We start from the raw sequence: 11,988 nt of genomic DNA, 5'->3' as shown, positions 1-11,988 counted from the left end.
GGAAAATAGTTCCCCTTTCCTACACAATCCAGGTCCCTTCAATCTATTGTATGCCAGAGGTCGTGAAAATTAGCACAACCTTGGGATAGGACCGTGAATGTGTAGCCCATGTGTTTTTGTTTACTCTAATTTCTGGGGTGGGTGGGGGTAATTTCAAGGGCTACTACTTTGCTTTCTTACTACAAACATTCCTAATCTATAGGTCAAGGAACCCATGTGAAATTTCTGCTAACTGCTAAATATGTGCTCTTGAATTACCCATTTGGAGAGCAAGGAAGTGACAACCAAGCAGGTCCATAGAGACAATAACCCCTCCTGTGGGATAGACCTGGGTCAGAACTCCATTTATTACCTTTACTAACTGAACTCCTTATACCCCTACTATAATGCAGAGGAAAGCAAGATGGATCTCCTGGTATCAGATTGAACTTGGATGCTGTGTTTGACAAACCTGGAAAAATCTGGAAATTCCCCTTTCCAAGTGTGCCATTACCCAAGTAAATGGCTATAGGTCCCACTTGGGAAGGATGGAAGAATCACTGTTGTATGTAATTGCTGGTGTTAGCTTCAGCAGCACGTATACAGAATTGGAAAGATACAGAGAAGATTAGCATGACCCCTGCGTGCAGATGACATGCAGATTCATGTATATACCTGCTGCGGTGCCAGAGATCCCTTCATCATCTGCACCTGGATGCTCCTTCAGTCAGTGGGTCCTGCATCTGGGAGTTGACTCCAGTGTGGAAACTGGGGAAAAGTTTGTGACTTTCCACTGGGGAGTGTTGCCTGCTACTCATCTATTCCTAATTTTTCTGATAGATATAGATATAGATATTTAGATATAGATTTGACAGTACCCTGGGCAGTTGGCTGCTTATTGATCTTGCCTCTAGGAACACCACGTATTTCAAGGCATCTCTCTAAGACCGTATTAAGTCAGACCCCTCTTGGCTGCCATTCAGACCTTGCTAACCACGCTATTCCAAGATCCTATCATCCCCTTTGCTTCTAGGGAACTCAGTTCTGTAACAGCTACTAATTCAGCCCACAGAAGACAGGCATTACTGAGCATTGCAGTGATGTTCCTCCCTAGTTCATTCCTTATTGCTTTAATAAGTGGAGTGCTCTCCAGGCCCTCTTAAAGGAAATGACCAGCTGGTAGGTTTTCCAGTTGTATATAATAGATCCATTCTAGCATACTTAGCTCTCTAAGCCTTCTGAGCTCTTTCTCACCGTTTTCCAGAGCCTCTCTAATTTAATGCCAGCTGTCATTTTTTCCAAGCCTGTAGAACCATCACTTAGAGTTCTTGCCAGGGAGTTAAATAAATCCTGTTTCACTAGCGAGTTCCCTCATATGGTAAATCTTCCTTCATCTAGCTTTATATGCCACCTTCTTGATCTGGCATCTTCAAGATTCACTTCCAGACATATTTTCCCGGTTCCTGCCAGCACATGTTACCCATGTCCTGTAGCAACTTTGATGTATAATCCCTCCTAGTCCCTGACACATCCAGCACTTCTCCAGGCTGGCTATGCCGAGGTTTGATCATATTTAAGGGCCTGATCATATTTAAAGTCCAGGTGGACTTTAAGAGAGCAGATTCTAAGGAGGCTATTTGTTGTCTTGTTTGGCACTCTACCTCTGCAGAGTCTTAAACAAGGTGGGTTATCTCTCTTCCAAAAGAAGTAAGCCACTTCTGCTGGCCTGGTGGGCTCAGAGAGATTAAGGATACGAAGTTCACTGGTTCATCTACCTATGTGTCTTCATCTCAAATCTCAGAGTTCCACTCTTTCCCTCTCTGGGTGCTGTACTGGTATAGGAGATTTGCCTAGGCCTAGAATTCTCTAAAGCTCTGCCAATATTATACTTAACCTCTCTGTCTGATCTTCAGCTGTTTCCACCCTCTGGCTTCAGGTGATGAGAATCTTTTCGAATGCTACCACGGAGGCCTCTGACACTCACACTTTACTTTGAATTATTAAGAGGTCTGAACCTGTCATTTTCTTTCTTCACTAAATCAATGCTACTTAGCAACAGCCACTCAATTTCACAGTCTTTGCAGTTGCTATTTCCCCATATCTCTCCAGCGCCTGGGAAAGTGTACCAGGCAGTGCATTCCCTCCACCTGCATCCCATCCCCTTCTCCTCACAGGGAAGTCTTAGTAGTTGCCTGCTACGGCTTCCCAGAGACTGTATCAGTCCATCACCTACCACCTGTGATCCAGCTGGCACGTTAGATCCAACTAGAAATGTCTATCCTTAGCCTCTGCTTCTCAGATGTATTTCTGATACAAAGCACCTGAGGTTGAGTTTCTTAAAAGTGGAGCCTGAGATGGGGATTCTTATTCAAGTAACTCACTAGAGGAGTATTCTCAGGAGAAAAGAAGTGAACAATGCCTGATAGAGCCAGGCGTAAAAGCTAATCATGAATGTGGTCTCAATCAAAGACTTAGCTTTAGTCTTTGAACCCAGGGGAAGCTTTGGAACACATGTGGCAACAAATAACCTCACCCTAAGATCAAGAACCAGTCTTTCATCCCTTAGTACCAGTCAATTATTGCCTGAAGTTTGTTGGGTGGGTACCGTGTAGCTTTCCAAGTGAGGAAGCTCCCATTCGGCCAAGGATAATGCTCTAGATGAAGGGTCGGCTGTGAGTTGTTATCAGCTAGCACTTGGAGCGCTAAAGGATGGGCACACTGGCAGATGCAAAGGATCTGTGCACTGCCACTATCCATACAATAGAGAAGCAGTACATCTGAGATTCCACAGTTCAAACCAGCTGTCAGATGATGCCAATATGTGGTCCAAGGACCACGCTTTGAGTGGCAAGAAAAAGATTATTTTGTTTTCAGGTTTTTCTACCTTTTACCCCCTGCATCACTTTTCCTTTCCTTTCCTTCATGCTTCCTCTTTCCAGTTATGCTGATTCTACATCTGATCTTTACACCAGTTTGTAGGACGGCATTCAGAGGATGTGGACATCTTGTAAGTTTCTTTCATCAGAAAGGGAAGAAAAACCTCAATTTATTGGTCTGTTTTTCTACTGATGCATCAGTTGCCTACACCACAGTTGATTTTAAGCAGGTTACTTCCTTCGCCTGGATGAATAATAGTTCTTTTTGATCTTTTAAAATTTATTTATGTTTATTTTTTTTATTTGAGTAGAGTTGACACACAATGTTACTTCAGTTTCAGATGTACAATTTAGGGATATGACAAGTTTTTGCATAATGCTGTGCTCACAATTATAGCTAGAGTTCTTATGGGCGGGTCTTTTAAAAATTTTTTTTTAATGTTTATTTATTTCCGAGAGAGGGAGAGAGACAGGGTACAAGCTGAGGAGGGGTGGAGAGAGAGGGAGACATAATCTGAAGCAGCCTCCAGGCAGGCTCTGAGCTGCTGTGCTCTCAGCACAGAGCCCAACCTGGGGCTCGAACCCATGAACTGTGAGATCATGACCTCAGCCAAAGTCTGATGCTTAACCAACTGAGCTACTCAGGTGTCCCTGGGTGGGTCTTTTTAAATATTACAGTCTTAGGAGCTAATTCGAGAACAAGGCAGGACTCTCAACTTTTTGTGAGAAGACTAACAATAACAAAGCCACCTTAAAGTAGGAACCACAACCAATCTTTTGATTTAAGCATAGCACTGAAAGAAGCATTTACAAGCCAAATTACTGTGGGATCTCCTGCTTGGATGGGGGGGGGGGCACCAAATGTGGGATGACCAGATAGGGTGGAAACCAGTGGCATGGGCAGAGAAAGAATTCACCCAAGGCCGAACAAAGGAGATAGAAGTTTATTGAATACTCAGCAAGGGAGCAGCTGGCTGGACAGCAGAGCAGAGGCTGGCTGCTTTGAGGTGGGTGGGGGGCTGTAGTTAAAGGGGGAAGGTGAGGAGGTATGGGAACTACGGAATTTTACTTTCTTGGTACTTGTGTCCAACCCATTGGATATTTTGAGGTAGGTCGCCTAATGTGCCTGTGTGTATTCGGACAGAAAGTTACTGTGGGCCCTTCCACCTTTCTCAGGTTTCCTCTGTTCAAGTTAATCGCCTAAAAGTGGGCTCTACAATTACGTCCAACTTATTTAGAAATGCTGAGATCCCCCAAAGTTAAGGAATGTGTTCAAGTTCACACAGGAAGTGAGTGGCAAAGATTGGATGATATAGGCCTTGGGACCCCTCTTACTGTGCACGACAATTAATTTGAAATTGGATCTCTGGACCTTGAAAACAATGTTTGAAGTCGGGCTGCCAGCCATCATTTTTATACGTATGTTTTATTCTTAGAGCACAGTGGAGTAGAGCACCCACATGTAAACATGAACATAGAAACACTATGTCAAAGACAAGGATTGGGAATGTTAAAAGATGCTCTAGAGTAGACTGAAAGGTCTGACTTGGTTTAGGATGCCCACATTCACTTTAGAGAAAATCTCCCGTCATCATAGCATCATCCTCCTTACTGTGGGAAATTTTTAATAAGACTGTGATATCTGCTTCAGATATGAGAAGATGACTTCTTTTATTGCTCTCTGCTTTTCCTTAAGTGTTGTCATTTTTCATGGCATAGAGGTGACCTCGAAAGAGAATATGTTCAGTACAGAACAGACTATCCTTTCTCTATTCACATTAAAATAAGGACATTATCACCACAATCATTAACATTATACTCTGCCTCCTTCTTCTGGTCCCCCTCCTCTTCCCCCTCCCTCCCCATCATCAAATTGTTAACTCTCACTGAGGGCTAATTATGTCTCAGGCAAAATGTTACGAACTTTATAGGTATCATCTCATTTAATCCTCAAAACATTTGTATGAAGCTAATACAATTTTTTTTTTTTTTTGAGAGAGAGAGAGACAAAGCATGCAAGCAAGCTGGGGAGGGGCAGAGTGGGGTGGGGAGAGAGAGTCCCAAGCAGGGTCCACACCCAGGGCAGAGATCAATGTGGGGCTCAATTCTACCACCATGAGATCACGACCTGAGCCGAAATCAAGAGTTGGTGGCTTAATCAACTCAGCCACCCAGGCACCCCAACTAATATGCTTACTAGACTCATTTTACAGATGAGAAACTAATGTAGAGAGGATTTTAACATTTTCCCTGATAGGGAAAAATCTGTTACAAGATGGCTGACAGGACTAATAGGGAAATTCCAGTCCCCCACTGAAGACTCCCCTTTGGGGTTCTTCTTCCTACCCCGCTTGCCGCAGGTGCCAAATTACTGCTGATGTGGAAATGTGGAAGTAACAGACAATAAATTGTTCCCTCTATTTAATGCTCTGGACTCAGACCTCTGGAGAGTGATCTCCTCTGAGCCTGCTGGTGTGAAATAAACCTCCTGCCTTCCAAGATCTCCGAGTGCCACTTGGTTCTTCCGCCGGATGATCCAGACCAGGTTCCATAACATCCCCACACTCACACTTCGAGTTTGTAATAGCACCTGGATTTGAACTGAAGTTGGCTCATATTAGAATTTAGTATTGTAAACATAGTGACCTATGTTGGGCAGTTAGATCAGAAGGCAAGTCAGTTTCAAAGGAAGGTAAATGTCATCAATTTAGTTTAGAAATATATTGCATTTATGTTGGTGAATTCAGGGGAACAGTTATAGGCCAACAAGAAATCCTAGAGAAGGACAAGATAAGAAGCTCCATGTTGCAGAAGGATGTTGTCTTGTAACCACAAGAGTAAAAGCACAGAAAATGACTACAGTTTGAAAAAATGGAACACTAGATATTTTTTTCTTGGTTTCTCTGACAACAGGGGCCACTCTTCATAATAATTTTACTAAGAAATGTTTATGCAAATAAAGTACATGTTATCAGGCATAAAATAACATGTGTTTTAGACGTTTCCTTAGAAGTCTGAGAAGTGTGGGAGGAATGTCTGCTGTGATAGAGAAGAGGGCAAAATGGGATAGACTTACGTAATGGTACAAAGGGATTTTCCTGAGCCCACATACTCTAGAATTTGGTGGGTACAAGAAAATGATTATATCTTTTTCTAATTTGTGTATAGATTTTATAAGTAAATGAAATGTATTGTGTATTCACACTGCTTTATTTTCTCTGTCACCAGTGCTGCATTGGGAAAAAAGAAAAAAAAAAGGGGAAAAGAAAGGGTAGGTGAGTCAATAAACCTTATAGGACTGGCAGGTATGATGAAGGGGAGTAAAAAGCAATTCCCCCTCCCCCCTTGATTTCTAAATTCTTGGTTAGAATAGGACTTCTATTACAAGAAACACATTCAGGAAAGAAAAACAAACATGTTTATTAACATGTATATGTTGTGTATACCTGAAAGATACCCAGGGAGAAATGAGTAGTAACTCTTCCAATTCAAGTTTAATACCATCTTCTGAGAAAGACAAAAGGAAAAGAGTTTGGGGGAGGGCAGCTGGGAAGGTGACCAGGAAAAGCCTGGTAAACAGGGATAAGGTTTGTTATGCAGATGTAAGTTTGAGCCTTTTCCCATTGATAAGATTCTCTTGTGATTTAGAGCCATCCTTTTCATTTTAGTTCAGAGAGGGAGACACCCTTTATAAATGGAGATTCTCTTTATAAATGTAAATTTCCCTTACAAAAGGATAACTTACATTCTGTTTTCAGAGCTTTTTCTGGATCTGCTGTTTCTTAAAATAACCAGCTCAAAATAATTCTTATGCCAAAGAGGCATATTTTGGGGTAGATTCTGCCAGCCATCATTTACATTATTAATAATAAAATATACACCAAACTACTTAGGTTGATTTCTTAGGTGATGAGTGGATTGGAAACAAAAAACAATTTGTTTTTAAGTTCATTTATTTTGAGAGAGAGAGAAAGAGAGAGAGCATGAGCAAGCAGGGGAGGGGCTGAGAGAGAGGGGAAGAGAGAATCTCTTAACTATGGGAATTATTCTTAAGTTTAATCTTGTCCGGGCAACAGCTTTTCAGAGGACCTAGACGAACTCATACCTTTATGTGGGAAAGGTGGAAAAGTAAGACTATATATCCATATTTGCTTGTATTTATATGAAATACACTAGAAGAATATAGAAAACAAGAAGTTAAGGGAAGCAAAAGAAATGGGGTGGTGGTAATGCATTGGGTGGAGAGAGGGGAGAGAGCAAGACTTTTGGAATGTGTTATCTATGCAAAAAAAATTTTAAAGACTCTTGGAAAAAGTAATAAAATAACATCCAGAACTGTGTTTAACAGCCTCAGCAGAGTGTACACAATGAGAGAGTGGTAAATGCCTCAAAAATCTCAGAGTACTTACCTAGAGAAAGTCCAAAAAAATCAAAAGCTGACCTCTATAAGGTCACTGCAAGTCTCAGGACTTAAAATTTGATATTATGATATTTAAAGTTTTTTTTTTTCAATGCTTATTTATTTTGAGAAACAGTACACAAGAGCAAGGGCAGAGATAGAGGGAGAGAGAGAATCCCAAGGAGGCTCCATGTTGTCAGTGCAGAGCCCGATGCCGGGTTTGATCTCATGGCTGTGAGATCATGACCTGAGCCGAAATCAAGAGTCCGATGCGGAACTGACTGAGCCACCCAGGCACCCCTGATATTATAATATTTAAATATTGTGAGATTATAAAGCAAGAACAAAAATTGTAGAGAGGAACCCACTTCAATAGAAACTTAAGTGCCTGAATGTGATTGAGATTATAAGCCTTTGGAAAATACTATAGACTTTAAGCTGTAGAATTACGATAGACTTTAATACTATAGATTATAAGCCTTCAGCAAATACATAGACGGTATCTATGTAATTCTTCTCAAGCAATCTTTTGTAAAGCCAATATTTTCAGGTTATTAATTAAATTATTTGTCCTGTTCCTTCAGCTGATCGGAGTATTCTAGCCTCAATGGCTAAACACTTGGGTCCATTACTAGGGGTAGAGATGTGAAAGGGATACACTCTGACTTCAGACAGTTCTTTCTTGGTCTTCCATGAGCAAAATAAGAAACACTTGCAAGTTTCTGTAAAGCAGAGGTATATGTACTTCCCTAGCAGATGAATAAAGAGGCAGTGCCAGAAGAAAGAGGACAGGACAGATTAATTCTTCTTGAAGGCATTGGGGGATGGGTGCTTCATGAAGATGACATTTGAAATAGATGCTTAAATCCAATTGTTATTTGTATGTTTGTTTTTCTGAGTTAAGGAAGGGGGATGGACATTCCAGATGGAGGGAACTTTTGAAATAGATGCGTGGAGATGTGGAAGGTCATGGTGGACACAGGGGCACTAGAGCAAGCCCACGAGTGTGAGTGAAGGGAATGGCAACAAGTGAGTCTAGAGAGTGAAGGGATGCCGTCCTAAGCATTTTGGACTTTGTATTAGAAAAAAAAAAGGGGGGGGGTGGTTAGGCATCGATGGTTCTAGAGAGGAGTGTGATGTGTTGGGATTCACGGGCTGTGCAGGAGGGATATAGACTATAATGGGAAAGGACCAGAGTCAGGGAGGTCAGATCCAAGGTTATCAAAATAATCCAAATGAGAGATGACAGAGGGCTGCAGTGATGCAGGGGCCATTTCCAGGCCCAATCAGTAATATATGGAGACAACTGGATAGGAAGATAAAGGGGGAAAAGTAGTCAAAGCACACTGATGGATTTCTAGCTCTGTTCACGGGGTCATGATGATATTGTTAGATAAAACAGGAAAAAAGATCAGACACAGATTTGGAGAGAAACAAATGAGTTTGATAAGGTTAACACACTGGTTCCAAATTTTTAGCCTCTGAAGAATTTTTTCCTGGTTCTCAGCTATCAGTTTATGGACTAGTTGTTTCCCTAAATATTACCATGTCCATAATAATAGGCATTAATGAGAATACCCAGAAAGCAAATGATAAACACACATAGCCCTTCTCCTCTATAATGCCCTGCTCAGACAGATGTCCCAGGGTAGGAGATGGACATGTGTGCTTTAAAGACCAATGTCTGGGTGGCCTAAGATGGGAATCTAATAAATGAAAAAAACCTAACATGATCTAAGATACGGCATCCATTTGCTAGACCTTGCAAGCTGACTTTATTACAGACTGTCAGGGTAGACAGTGACAGATCATTTTGTAGGGCCCAGAGAGAGCCAGATCTATCTGCCTAGAAAAACAAATAAATCCCAGTTCAGAACTGAGGTTAAAAAAGATTTACAAGGCACAGTGATGCATGTACCCCCTTCTGGGTGGGTTGTGGTGGCTGGCCACGGGAGGCTAGCCTCATTGGTTCACATATCCTGCCATCTGGGGACATGGCGAATTCCTGGGCTCATTGTACAGGACATTTTCCCATTTCCCTCTCTATGGTCTAGTTTGGGCAGAAAAATGGACGACAGGCTGGGGAGGATAAAAAATAAACAAGAGAGGGAAAAGAGTCTCTCTCTGAGCAATCTTATAAAACAAAGCATAAATCTTTAACTGCCTGACCTTTCAGCTCACATGATTCTTGGTGCAGAAGGGATAAATCAGGGCTCATCTAGAGGCTCCGGGGAGGATAGTTTCCTGCCTTCCAACAAGAAGCAACCTATTTGTGGAAAGCACATAGATGTGTCATTGTTTTTAATAGAAGCTCAATTGATTTCCTAGAAATTGAAATGTTCCCTTGGTTGGGAAATGAAATTTCTAGTTGGCCGTTCCACCTTTGGCTGCCCCTTGGTGGAAAGTCTTATTGCACATTGCTAGAATTAGCAGAGAGAGGTCAAGTGAAAGGTCTTGGGGTCACACTTCCTCATAACAGGACACCATCTCCTAAATGCAAATAAAACTGGCAGAGGTTGAAGGTTGCACAGACGCAACTCCTACAATATAGTGAAGGAGGTTTTTGTTAACCCCTCTTTTGCTGGTCGCTGTTTTCCCTGCCCTGTGTTGCTCTCTTGCCATCACAGCCCATAAATATTCCATTAGAGCCAAGGATGGTTCCCAGATGCAGCAGTAAAGCAGGCATTTTCTACGTGAGGGCTTGCTTGGCACTTCACTGCAGCCCGACCCTTTGTCCCAGCAGCCAAAGTAATGAGTATTTGAAAAAAAATTAAATTCGTTTCTTAAATGCATGGAGAAAGGGGTGTGTTTTTTCTCAGTAAGCTGACAGTGTTATCACGTGACTGAAGTCCCCCCTTCAGAAAAAGGAAAATTTTTTTCTTTTTACTTTATCTGTAGGGTGGTAGTAGTGGTGACCAAAAACGAGGAGATGGTAAATTAATAGTTTGAAGGTAGAATTGGAAATCACAGCTCATTGGTAAAGCCTACTGTTAGAGTCCCTAGAACCAAAGATGAGTTTTGATCATTTTTGACCTCTCTGTCTCTCTTCTTTTAAATTATTAAGGCTGCTGAAATGTGGGGGGAAAAAAAAGGGCAGATATGCCAGGAGCCCATACTTCCTGAGGTACTTATTATGAAAAAAAAAATCAAGGAAATAATTATTTTATTTCATTGAACAGATAAGCTTCTGAATCCTTCCCAGATCTCCTTTGCCTGAGTCTTTCCTCTTGGCCCTTTTCAAGTATAGCAGCCATTTCATGAAAAGGAGCTGCTTCTGAAGCACAGTGTCACAGGAAATTGACTAGAGCACCTCCTAGAGGCAACAGTCCAACTTCCTAAGGAAAAGAGAACGTATTCCTCACTTTAGGATGGCTATATCTGAGGGTATCTGTCATTTAAAGAACAATGGCCATTATCAGTGAAAATTTGCCACCCTTTTCTTTAAATGCCATTTTGTTAGCAGATTATTTCTGCATTTGCTTTTTCTAAGATTGTCCAAGCTGCTAAAATACAGAAAAAGAAGTAGTGATAATTTAGACTGGAGTAACGGTGTTGATCTCTTTGGCACTAATATCATCAATTTTTCCTGCTTCTTTTACTAATATTTACTATTAGTTTGCATTTGTCCTATTATTTAAGATTTATTTGTGACCTAGTGGGGACCAGTTGGACTGAAAATTAGAATATCATTTTAGGTCTCTAATTTACTTTTTGTTGACACAGGGTAATTTAGCCTCTGTGTATCAGATTACAAGTATATATCTTAATCTGATGATAATTAGTCTACTTTTAAATTACTGGTTTTAGGGGCCCCCGGGTGGCTCAGTCAGTTGGGCATCCAACTCTTGGGTTCTTCAGCTCAGGTCATGATCTTAATTTCATGAGTTTGAGCCCTGAGTCAGGCTCTGTGCTGGCAGTACAGGGCTTGCTTGTGATTCTCTCTCTCCCTCTCTCTGCCTCTTCCCCACTCTCACTGTCTCTGTCTCTCTCAAATAAATAAACTTAAAAAAACAAACAAAATAAAATTACTGATTTTTATCCATACATGTTACAAATGGCATGCATTTAACATGATTTTAAAAAATAATAAAAACCACACTAGCCAAAAAAAAAAAAAAAAAAAAAATCCAGAAGGGATTTACACAGGAAATGACAACTAGGCTTATAGTTGCTTCTTATTAAAATATTTTCTAAATACTTATTAATATTCAAATAAATGAGTTTGGTCCCAGTTTTCAGAATGAATTTTATGTTGAATATACCTTATTTATTGCCATACTGATAGTAGAAATCCACCAATAAGTGGTTCAACATTCCTAGTAATATATGAGGAAGGTCAGAGGAAGACTGATTTTTTAAAAATGATTGATTTACCTCTTTTCTAGGTTATTTCTTCATTAATAAATCACATTTAAATGGTAGTAAAATAGTCTTGTGATTTTTCAAGAATAGTTAATAGTCCAAAGGCTGCCCTTGGCTAAGGGCCATGTATTTCAGGTCTTTTTTTTATAGTCATCTATTTATTTCACCCAGCCAATCCCAGCATGGAAGCTACTGCTACTTATATGAAGCTTTTCAATTTAGTCATACATGTGGTGGTAGGTTTGTTTTATTTTATTTTATTTTATTTTATTTTATTTTATTTTATTTTACGTTTACTTATTTTTGAGACAGAGCATGAATGGGGGAGGGTCAGAGAGAGAGGGAGACACAGAATCGGAAACAGGCTCCAGG

General features: G+C 40.7%; 1 non-coding gene across 1 annotated transcript; it reads left to right on the top strand.

The window, feature by feature from the left end:
- Positions 1-558: 558 nt before the first annotated feature.
- LOC115500185 lies at positions 559-664 on the top strand. The gene has a single exon (XR_003964432.1). It is a non-coding gene; the product is annotated as a U6 spliceosomal RNA (small nuclear RNA).
- The last annotated feature ends 11,324 nt before the right edge of the window (positions 665-11,988 follow it).

Source organism: Lynx canadensis, chromosome D4, assembly GCF_007474595.2.
Source record: "Lynx canadensis isolate LIC74 chromosome D4, mLynCan4.pri.v2, whole genome shotgun sequence".
NCBI lineage: Eukaryota > Metazoa > Chordata > Mammalia > Carnivora > Felidae > Lynx > Lynx canadensis.
This window is presented reverse-complemented; position numbering and strand designations above follow the sequence as displayed.